At 43.3% G+C, this 10651-nt stretch overlaps 1 pseudogene; it reads left to right on the top strand.

Annotated features, from left to right (window-relative positions):
- The first annotated feature begins 9288 nt into the window (after positions 1 to 9288).
- On the top strand, positions 9289 to 10003 carry LOC116374352 (stearoyl-CoA desaturase 5 pseudogene; annotated as a pseudogene).
- Positions 10004 to 10651: the final 648 nt, after the last annotated feature.

Consider the following 10651-nt stretch of genomic DNA (forward strand, 5'->3'; position numbering starts at 1 on the left):
CAAACACACTTCAAAAAGCACCAATGAATGGTTCAAGATCAAATGCTGGACTGTTCTGAAGTGGCCAGCAATGAGTCCAGATCTAAATCCCATTCAAAAGTTGTGGAGAGATCTGAAAACCACAGTTGGGAGAAGACACCCTTCAAATCTGGGAGAATTGGAGCTGTTTGCACAAAATGGGTGGACCAAACTGCCAGTACAGAGGAAGCTCATTGATGGCTATAGGAAGCGCTTGATTGCAGTTATTTTGACCAAAGGCTGTGCTACCAAATATTAATTTAGTCAATGCCATCTGTTTATTTTTTAGATTTAAATGGATATATTAAGTTCTGAATCAAAATCAAAGGTTCTGTAATATTGACAGTGAAATAAAGAATTGTGGAGACCAAATACTTTGGTCAATTTCAACTTATTTTGGGGGGAAATTGTGAGTTACTTGAAAAAAGTGCAATAGTGCCGATATCTTTGGCAACAACTGTACTTTTGAACTAAGTTGAAGCATTTGTCTGTACTGTTACCATATATTGTAATTATTAACAGAGAAAAATGCTTCCATTTCACATTTCCTGAACTGCTAGAAATTCGAATGTATGTTACTTTTGTTAAAGACCCACAGTGAGTACTGTTAGTTATGGGGTCGCCTGCCTCGTACATGCTGCCTCCTCCACCAACCGGATCCTCAGGTACGCAGCCTGATCATGGCTCTGCTCCTCTCGCCATCCACCAATCATCTACAACATGCCAGTACTCAGTCAGAGGTGTCACTGGATCTGTTCCAACATCACATTTGCCCTTTAGAAAAAAACGATGCATTGGACCTGTATTCTAAAGTGCTATGTTAGTGTGGATATTGGAACAAAGCCATATTTCAGTTTAAATGGCCAACCAAATGTCATGTATAGGGTTAGAGACCAGCATAGGAAGCTAGGGCTCCATATGGAACTGGTCTTAAAATTGAGTAAGTGACAGACAGCTGCGTAGACAGTGTCCAAATATAAGGCCATAGGGAGGCAGGAGTCAGTGTGTGTGCTATCTATCTGCTTAGTGAGCACAGTGCAGACAGCCTTCAGACAGTCAACAGCTGCTGTTGTTCCAAGCATCTCTCACACCTCTATCCCTGGGTGGGGAAAGCTGAGGAAGTGTTTCTCAACTGACACACTGTTACTCCTCTGAGATATGGCTGATACTTATTAACATGGCCCTGTCTGGCCTTCTGGGGTAACCGAAGTGTGCGATGTTATTAGGATCTTGTTAAATGAAATGGGACTTTATTAGGTGTAAACAGGCACAGTAACAACAACACATTTGTGGGAGGTGCGGCAGGTAGCCTAGCAGTTAAGAGCGTTGGTCCAGTAACCGAAAGGTCACTGATTCGAATCCCGAGGTGAAAAATCTGTCGATGTGCCCTTGAGCAAGGCACTTAACCCTAATTGCTCCTGTAAATCACTCTGGATAAGAGTGTCTGCTAAATGACTAATTTAAATGTTGAGTGCGAGTGTACTATTAGTAGTTCCCTAGCTATCATTGTCATTATCAAATTATTGTTCTCTCACATGTGCCCTGTTGGTTCTGGGAAATGTTGTAGAGTGTATTTGTTTCATTCACAGAAGGATATAATCCAGACAGTACCTGTTTCATGGAAGGTGAAGGTGAATTTAAATAGACAGCTTTGCTCTGCTACCTTATATAATTACTGCCCGGAAATGTCTGCCACCGGGCCTGACCAGATCATACTAATCAATGTAATCAAAATCATCAAAAGCGCTTGCCAATTTTCCTGATGACCAACAGCATGTTAGTTGCATTTCCACTTCTGTTTAATAGATTCATATTTAATCAAAGAACCAACTTCACATTTTTTTTTAACCAGCTGATTTTAACGGGAACTATCACGTAATAATGTTTTGTTACACTGTAACGATCAGCTTTTTGTTTTGTTACACTGTAACGATCAGCTTTTTGTTTTGTTACACTGTAACGATCAGCTTTTTGTTTTGTTACACTGTAACGATCAGCTTTTTGTTTTGTTACACTGTAACGATCAGCTTTTTGTTTTGTTACACTGTAACGATCAGCTTTTTGTTTTGTTACACTGTAACGATCAGCTTTTTGTTTTGTTACACTGTAACGATCAGCTTTTTGTTTTGTTACACTGTAACGATCAGCTTTTTGTTTTGTTACACTGTAACGATCAACTTTTTGTTTTGTTACACTGTAACGATCAGCTTTTTGTTTTGTTACACTGTAACAATCAACTTTTTGTTTTGTTACACTGTAACGATCAGCTTTTTGTTTTGTTACACTGTAACTATCAGCTTTTTGTTTTGTTACACTGTAACTATCAGCTTTTTGTTTTGTTACACTGTAACTATCAGCTTTTTGTTTTGTTACACTGTAACTATCAGCTTTTTGTTTTGTTACACTGTAACTATCAGCTTTTTGTTTTGTTACACTGTAACTATCAGCTTTAGATACAGTAATTCCTATGATTTCATAACTAAAAGGTATTCTCATGTAAGAGATGTTACATCCAAGTCAACAAATATGTAGATATGTTGATGTGTATTCTTTTTGCTGTGAGAGCTTTTCAGATGACAATTGAACAGCATGAACAGATTGTGCCTTTAAAGTGTAATGGCATCAAGTACTCTCCATGTCAGAAACAGCGGGCATCTGAATTGGGGGACTCGCTATACAACCAGGGTCTTGTTTTATAAGTATTTCTAAATTAAACCTGTTAAAAGATCAAGTGAGGAAGTGTATTGATTACCTAAAATATGAATATATGGTAGGCAATATCCAGAACTAATTTAATCTAATTTAAAATCAAGTTGTGTTATCGTCTGCCAAATGAGCATATTATTATTGGCTACATCCCCATTTTGAACTATTAAGATATTAAGGGATTACCATAATCTGTAATTTGTTTATTTTCCTGGAAAGCGTTGAAACTGAACCAATCCCAGTTTGTCCGGCCCTCTATGGGCAGTGTCTGTCTGGGTCGCACTCTGGATGGGTGTTTCCCAGTCAGTCAGTCATAGTGATGCACAGTTCCTGGAATCAATTCCATGAGACACCAGACAGCATAGCTTTCCAAGTGGAACCCTTTTCATTAGTCTAGTAATTCATCGTTTGAACACAGGGGACACTATTTTTTAGCTGCATAGCCTCCACTATATGAGGCCACATCAGAGACGGAAGAGGAAGCGAGACACCCCACTTGCTGTATTTTTTTTATGGTTCAATGAATGTCAGTTAACTAAGTATACCAGACCCAGCTGCTATAAAGACATCCATTTAAGTAGACCAGAACCAACCATTTTTGTTCAATGACAAACTGCCTGAGTGAACGATCTTCATTTATCAATCATCTATGGCCACGTTATTCAAAAGCACCTATTTTTGTGACCTGTGTGCCTTACAGAGAGATTTGGTTAAGCCTAAACTCTCAGCCTGGTATCCACCTGTAACATGTAATACACTGCTGACCCTGCCTCTCTTGCAAAATAGATTTAATCTCAGTGAGACTAATCTATACTGAACAAAAATATAAACGCAACATTTAAAGTGTTGGTCCCATGTTGCATGAGATGAAATCAAAGATCCCAGAAATGTTACATACGCACAAAAATGGTATTTCTCAAATTTGGTAACAAATTTGGTTACATCCATGTTAGTAAGCACTGCTCCTTTGCCATGATAATCCTTCCACTTGACAGGTGTGGCATATCAAAATGCTGATTAAGCAGCATGATCATTATACAAGTGCACCTTGTGCTGGGGACAATGAAAGATCACTCAAAAATGTGCAGTTTTGTCACACAACACAATGCCACAGATGTCTCAAGTTTTGAGGGAGCGTGCAATTGACATGCTGACTGCAGGAATGTCCACCAGAGCTGTTGCCAGATAATTGATTGTTAATTTCTCTACCATAAACTGCCTCTAATGTCGTTTTAGAGAATTTGTCAGTACATATACAACTGGCCTTACAACCACAGACCACATGTATAGCGTTGTGTGGGCAAGAGGTTTGCTGATGTCAACATTGTGAACAGAATGCCCCATGGTGGAGGTGGGGTTATGGTATGGGCAGGCATAAGCTACGAACAATGAACACAATTGCATTTTATTGATGGCAATTTGAATACACAGAAATACCGTGAAGAGATCCTGAGGCCCGTTTTTGTAAGGTATCTGTGACCAACAGATGTATATCTGGATTCCCAGTCGTGAAATCCATAGATTAGGTAGATCCATAGATCCTAATAAAAAAAAATCAGTTGATTGATTTCCTCATATGAACTGTAACTCTGTAAAATCTTTGAAATTGTTGCATGTATATTTTTGTTCAATATATATAGATACAGTGCTTAAATAGAAAGTCTACCCCCCCACCCCCCTTTGTCACGATCGTCGTAAGCATACTCAGACCAAAGTGCAGCGCGATATGGGTTCCACATGTTTATTCAATGAAAAGCACAAAAACAATAAAGAACAAATGAAGCGTGACGTTCCGGAGTGCTCACAGGCAACAACACAAAAACAAGATCCCACAAAACACAGTGGGGAAATGGCTGCCTAAATAGGATCCCCAATTAGAGACAACGACAAACAGTTGCCTCTGATTGGGAACCATACCAGGCCAACATAGACATAAACAACCTAGATTAAGTACACCCCCCCCTAGTCACACCCCGACCTAACCAAAATAGAGAATAAAAAAGTCTATCTATGGTCAGGGTGTGACACCCTTGGTCTTTGACAGCGATCACAGCTGAGTCTTTCTGGGTAAGTCTTTGACAGTGATCACAGCTGAGTCTTTCTGGGTAAGTCTTTGACAGCGATCACAGCTGAGTCTTTCTGGGTAAGTCTTTGACAGCGATCACAGCTGAGTCTTTCTGGGTAAGTCTTTGACAGCGATCACAGCTGAGTCTTTCTGGGTAAGTCTCTAAGTGTTTTGATCCCCTGGATTGTGCAATGTTTGCTCAATTATTATTTTGAAAATTATTCAAATCAAATCAAATGTTAAAAAAATTGTTACATGTGCCGAAAACAACAGGTGTAGGTAGACCTCACAGTGAAATGCTTACTTACAAGACCTTAACCAACAATGCTTTAAGAAGTTAAGAAAAAATTGTGTTACGTAAAAAAGCTCTGTCAACGTGTTGGGGATCATGGCTAGACAGCCATTTTCAAGTCTTGCCATAGTAATGTAATTAGGTAACTCAGGAGGATGTATGTACTGTATATACTGCTATTTATATTGTTGTAACTCAGGAGGATGTATGTACTGTATATACTGCCATTTATATTGTTGTAACTCAGGAGGATGTATGTACTGTATATACTGCCATTTATATTGTTGTAACTCAGGAGGATGTATGTACTGTATATACTGCCATTTATATTGTTGTAACTCAGGAGGATGTATGTACTGTATATACTGCTATTTATATTGTTGTAACTCAGGAGGATGTATGTACTGTATATACTGCCATTTATATTGTTGTAACTCAGGAGGATGTATGTACTGTATATACTGCCATTTATATTGTTGTAACTCAGGAGGATGTATGTACTGTATATACTGCCATTTATATTGTTGTAACTCAGGAGGATGTATGTACTGTATATACTGCCATTTATATTGTTGTAACTCAGGAGGATGTATGTACTGTATATACTGCCATTTATATTGTTGTAACTCAGGAGGATGTATGTACTGTATATACTGCCATTTATATTGTTGTAACTCAGGAGGATGTATGTACTGTATATACTGCCATTTATATTGTTGCTTTTTAATTAACCTTTTCATTGTTTTATTTCACTTAGTCCTGCATGTTCAGGCTCAGAGCCTAAGATTTTCACTGTTCCCTGCAATCACACATGCATCCCTGTACATGTGACTATTAAACACTGTCAATCTGAATCGAGTGCAGATTTGTTGTAGGTTGTTGTCTTTCTGAAAGGTGAATACCTCTCCCAGTGTCTGGTGTAAAGCAGACTGAAGCAGGTTATCCTCTAGGATTTTGCCTGTGTTTAGCTCCATCCCGTTTCTTTTCCTCCTGAAAAACTCCCCAGTCTTTGCCGATGTCAAGCATACATATACCATGATGCAGCCAACCCCATGCTCGAAAATTACTCAGTGATGTGTAGTGTTCGACTTGCCCAAAACATAAGGCTTTTTATTTAGGCAAAAAAGTGTATTCCTTAGCCGTGCTTTTTTTTTCAGTATTACTTTAGTGCCTTGTTGTATACATAACCATGTTTTGGAATATTTATATATTGTTTCCTCTGGTGTGTAACAAGCTGGTATTCACCCTTTCGGTTTTTAAATGGCTCTGTTGTGTTTTCTGGTGTGTGTGTTACAGCCTATGTGTGTTTCATCGTGACAGCCCTGGGAGTGACAGCAGGGGTCCATCGGCTGTGGAGTCACCGCTCCTACAGAGCCAAGCTCCCTCTCAGAGTCTTCCTCGCAGCCGCCAACTCCATGTCCTTCCAGGTTAGTTCAAGTTCATTTTCTTATTATTTCTTATTCACATTAAGTGATGAATGCATACAATAATAAAACTACAGCAGCAACCTAGCAACCCTTCAGCATCCAACCATAACAACAGGATGTAACAACAGGGTTTATCGGCTTAATCAACAATTGTTTTCCAAATCAAATACTGTCGAAGTACCTCTCCTCCTCCTTTATTCTACTCTTCCTCTTTTCTCAAGTGTCCTCCATCCCTCTCTCCCTCAGCTGTTGAAGTGTCCTCCATCCCTCTCTCCCTCAGCTGTTGAAGTGTCCTCCATCCCTCTCTCCCGCAGCTGTTGAAGTGTCCTCCACCCCTCTCTCCCTCAGCTGTTGAAGTGTCCTCCATCCCTCTCTCCCTCAGCTGTTGAAGTGTCCTCCATCCCTCTCTCCCTCAGCTGTTGAAGTGTCCTCCATCCCTCTCTCCCTCAGCTGTTGAAGTGTCCTCCATCCCTCTCTCCCTCAGCTGTTGAAGTGTCCTCCATCCCTCTCTCCCTCAGTTGTTGACAACCTCTGAAGATATTTTGTAATTAGTCCAGGTGGGAATCTGTCACGATAGACTAGGTGTGAGGTAGGAATCAGGCGCAGAGAGCAGAGAGTTCCAAGGGAGAAGTGCACTTTAATGTGGCACCAAAATACAATGCCCAAACACAGGGCGCAAAAATACGGACCAACCTAAAATACAGGGTACCAGATCCGGAGCACGAACACACCCAACAACACAACACGTAACACTAGAATAATCCCGCACAAAACAAGGGCGGGTTTGCTAGCCTTAAATAAGGGACGCCCATCAGGAAAACATAATAGGACACAGGTGCAACTAATAAAACAAAACAAACAGAAAAGGGATCGGTGGCGGCTAGTAGGCCGGTGACGACGAGCGCCGAGCACCGCCCGAACAGGCAGGGGAACCAACTTCTAGTAGGCCGGTGACGACGAGCGCCGAGCACCGCCCGAACAGGCAGGGGAGCCAACTTCTAGTAGGCCGGTGACGACGACCGCCGAGCACCGCCCGAACAGGCAGGGGAGCCAACTTCTAGTAGGCCGGTGACGACGACCGCCGAGCACCGCCCGAACAGGCAGGGGAGCCAACTTCTAGTAGGCCGGTGACGACGACCGCCGAGCACCGCCCGAACAGGCAGGGGAGCCAACTTCTAGTAGGCCGGTGACGACGACCGCCGAGCACCGCCCGAACAGGCAGGGGAGCCAACTTCTAGTAGGCCGGGTGACGACGACCGCCGAGCACCGCCCGAACAGGCAGGGGAGCCAACTTCTAGTAGGCCGGTGACGACGACCGCCGAGCACCGCCCGAACAGGCAGGGGAGCCAATTTCTAGTAGGCCGGTGACGACGACTGCCGAGCACCGCCCGAACAGGCAGGGGAGCCAACTTCTAGTAGGCCGGTGACGACGACCGCCGAGCACCGCCCGAGCAGGCAGGGGAGCCAACTTCTAGTAGGCCGGTGAAGACGACCGCCGAGCACCGCCCGAACAAGCAGGGGAGCCAACTTCTAGTAGGCCGGTGACGACGACCGCCGAGCACCACCCGAACAGGCAGGGGAGCCAACTTCTAGTACTTCTAGTAGGCCGGTGACGACGACCGCCGAGCACCGCCCGAACAGGCAGGGGAGCCAACTTCTAGTAGGCCGGTGACGACGACCGCCGAGCACCGCCCGAACAGGCAGGGGAGCCAACTTCTGTGGGAGTCGTGACAGAATCACTATAGAGAACCTTCATAAAGCACAGGGATGAAGATACAGCTTCAATGTAGTATCTCTGGTCTTTCTGCCCTTTCAGACACATAAAAGACATAAAAGAAACAGGTGGATATTAATGATTTACTTGTACTTCTACAAATCAAAAGCTATTTCTTCCAAAATGTCTCTGAGAGGCGGCAGGTAGCCTAGTGGTTAGAGTGTTGGGCCAGTAACCGAAAGGTTGTGGGTTCGAATACCTGAGCCGACAAGGTGAAAAATCTGTCGATGTGCCCTTGAGCAAGGTACTTAACCATCATTTGCTCCAGGGGCACCATACTACTATGGCTAATCCTGTAAAACAACAACTATAGACAAAACTCCGCTCTGGAACCTATGACTCCATTTGATTTGAGTTTCAGGTTAATGATTCTAATTAAGTTGCTGACCACTGTGCTCTCAGTCTCGTCCCAGGACCTGAACTATATTACATCACTGGTTTCTAATTATGACAAAGCAATAGGGCCATCTAACGCAGGGAGACGATGGCTGCTGTGGGGGTTCTGCTGGACAGAAAGAATAGTAGTGTTGTCATGACTACCAAGGTGCACTGTGAGAGACTGTCCTCTTTATTGAAAATTTGCCTGAATGCAGGATTCAAAAAGTTCACTTTGCACATTTCCACACATCTTTTTCCTCCTCTCTCCTCCCCAGAATGACATCTATGAGTGGGCGAGAGACCACCGTGTGCACCACATGTTCTCAGAGACAGATGCAGACCCCCACAATGCAACAGGAGGCGTCTTCTTTGCTCACATTGGCTGGCTGTTTGTGCGTAAACACCGTGATGTCATCGAGAAGGGAAAGAAGCTGGACGTTACTGACCTCTTGGCTGATCCCGTCGTCCAGTTTCAGAGAAAGTGGGTCCACTGCCCCATTTCACATTGACCCCTAGCTCCAGCCCTGTTTGATTGTTCACATTGACCCCTAGCTCTAGCCCTGTTTGATTGTTCACATTGAACCCTAGCTCTAGCCCTGTTTGATTGATCAGAACACAACACCACCCTAGCTTTGCACTTTTGGGCTTCTTCCGGAAAATTTGCAGTCTACAAATTATTTGTAATTATGTTCCAGTCCCCTGATTATCCGCTCAAGAAAAAATCGTCCCACGGCTGAATCTGCTTGATGATCACTTCTGTAAGTCATAAGTTACTCTAGATAAGCCCTATAAGATATTCTCCTCTCCGCTCATCTCTGCTCTTCTCCTCTCCTGTCTTCCATCGACTCTCCTTTCTTCTCTTCCCTCTCCTCTCTTCTCCTCTACCTTTCTTTTGACACTATTCTATTCCAGGTACTATAAGACCACAGTCCTGATAATGTGCTTCCTGGTTCCCACCGTGGTTCCCTGGTACTTCTGGGGCGAGACACTGTGGATCTCCTACATCCTGGCGTCCATCTTGCGTTACACCGTCTCGCTCAATGTCACCTGGCTGGTGAACAGCGCCGCCCACATGTACGGGAACCGACCGTACGACCAGAACATCAGCCCCCGGGAGAACCGCTGGGTCACCTTCGGAGCCATCGGTGAGTCTGGCTATGACCTGTTATAACATAACAGTTATAACTGTTATTAACTCATAAACTATTTATTCTACTGTAGTGTCTCATAATGTTGTTATATCTATGGTCCCTCCTTTACTGATTCTACTTTGTATTGTCGGATATTGTAAGATTCAAATTAATGGATTGAAATGATTGGAATTGTATGCAAAAGAATGCATCTAACATTTGTACTTCCACTCCCTACACATCCCCCATCCACATCCCCCTAGGTGAAGGTTTCCATAACTTTCACCACACATTCCCCTTTGACTACTCTGCCAGTGAGTTCGGGCTGCGTTTCAACCCCACCACATGCTTCATCAATCTCATATGCTGGATGGGCCTGGCCAGCAACCGCAAGAAGGCATCCGTGGAAATAATACAGGCCAGGAAACTAAGGACAGGGGGTGGGAGCTACGGCGCAGTCAACACTAGACAAGAGGCAGAAACATGAGTGGTGGTTCTCACTGAACCAAGTTGTGGTTCAGAAGTCCATGATGAAGACGTCAATATTTTCTTATGCCGCCATGCATTATGATTTCTAATCATGATTTGCCTGCTATATTTTCTACTTTGTTCTTTTTGGTCCCCACAATTGGTCCCCATATTATGTTCTGACACAAAGGTGTAGTTTTTGACTCACTGGTTAGTTAATCCAAGGATTGATGTGGAAACCAAAGACAACCAGGCACCTTTTGAAATCAGAATATCAAATCCTAGCATTGATACTTACCTGTTGCAAGAGCTAGGTTCTACAGTGTAATACCCTGTGGAGAAGGGTTTCTACTGCAGGGTGACTGGTGGTGAGACATGACCACTCCTGCATTC

This window comes from Oncorhynchus kisutch, linkage group LG6, assembly GCF_002021735.2.
Source record: "Oncorhynchus kisutch isolate 150728-3 linkage group LG6, Okis_V2, whole genome shotgun sequence".
NCBI classification, from domain to species: Eukaryota; Metazoa; Chordata; class Actinopteri; order Salmoniformes; family Salmonidae; genus Oncorhynchus; species Oncorhynchus kisutch.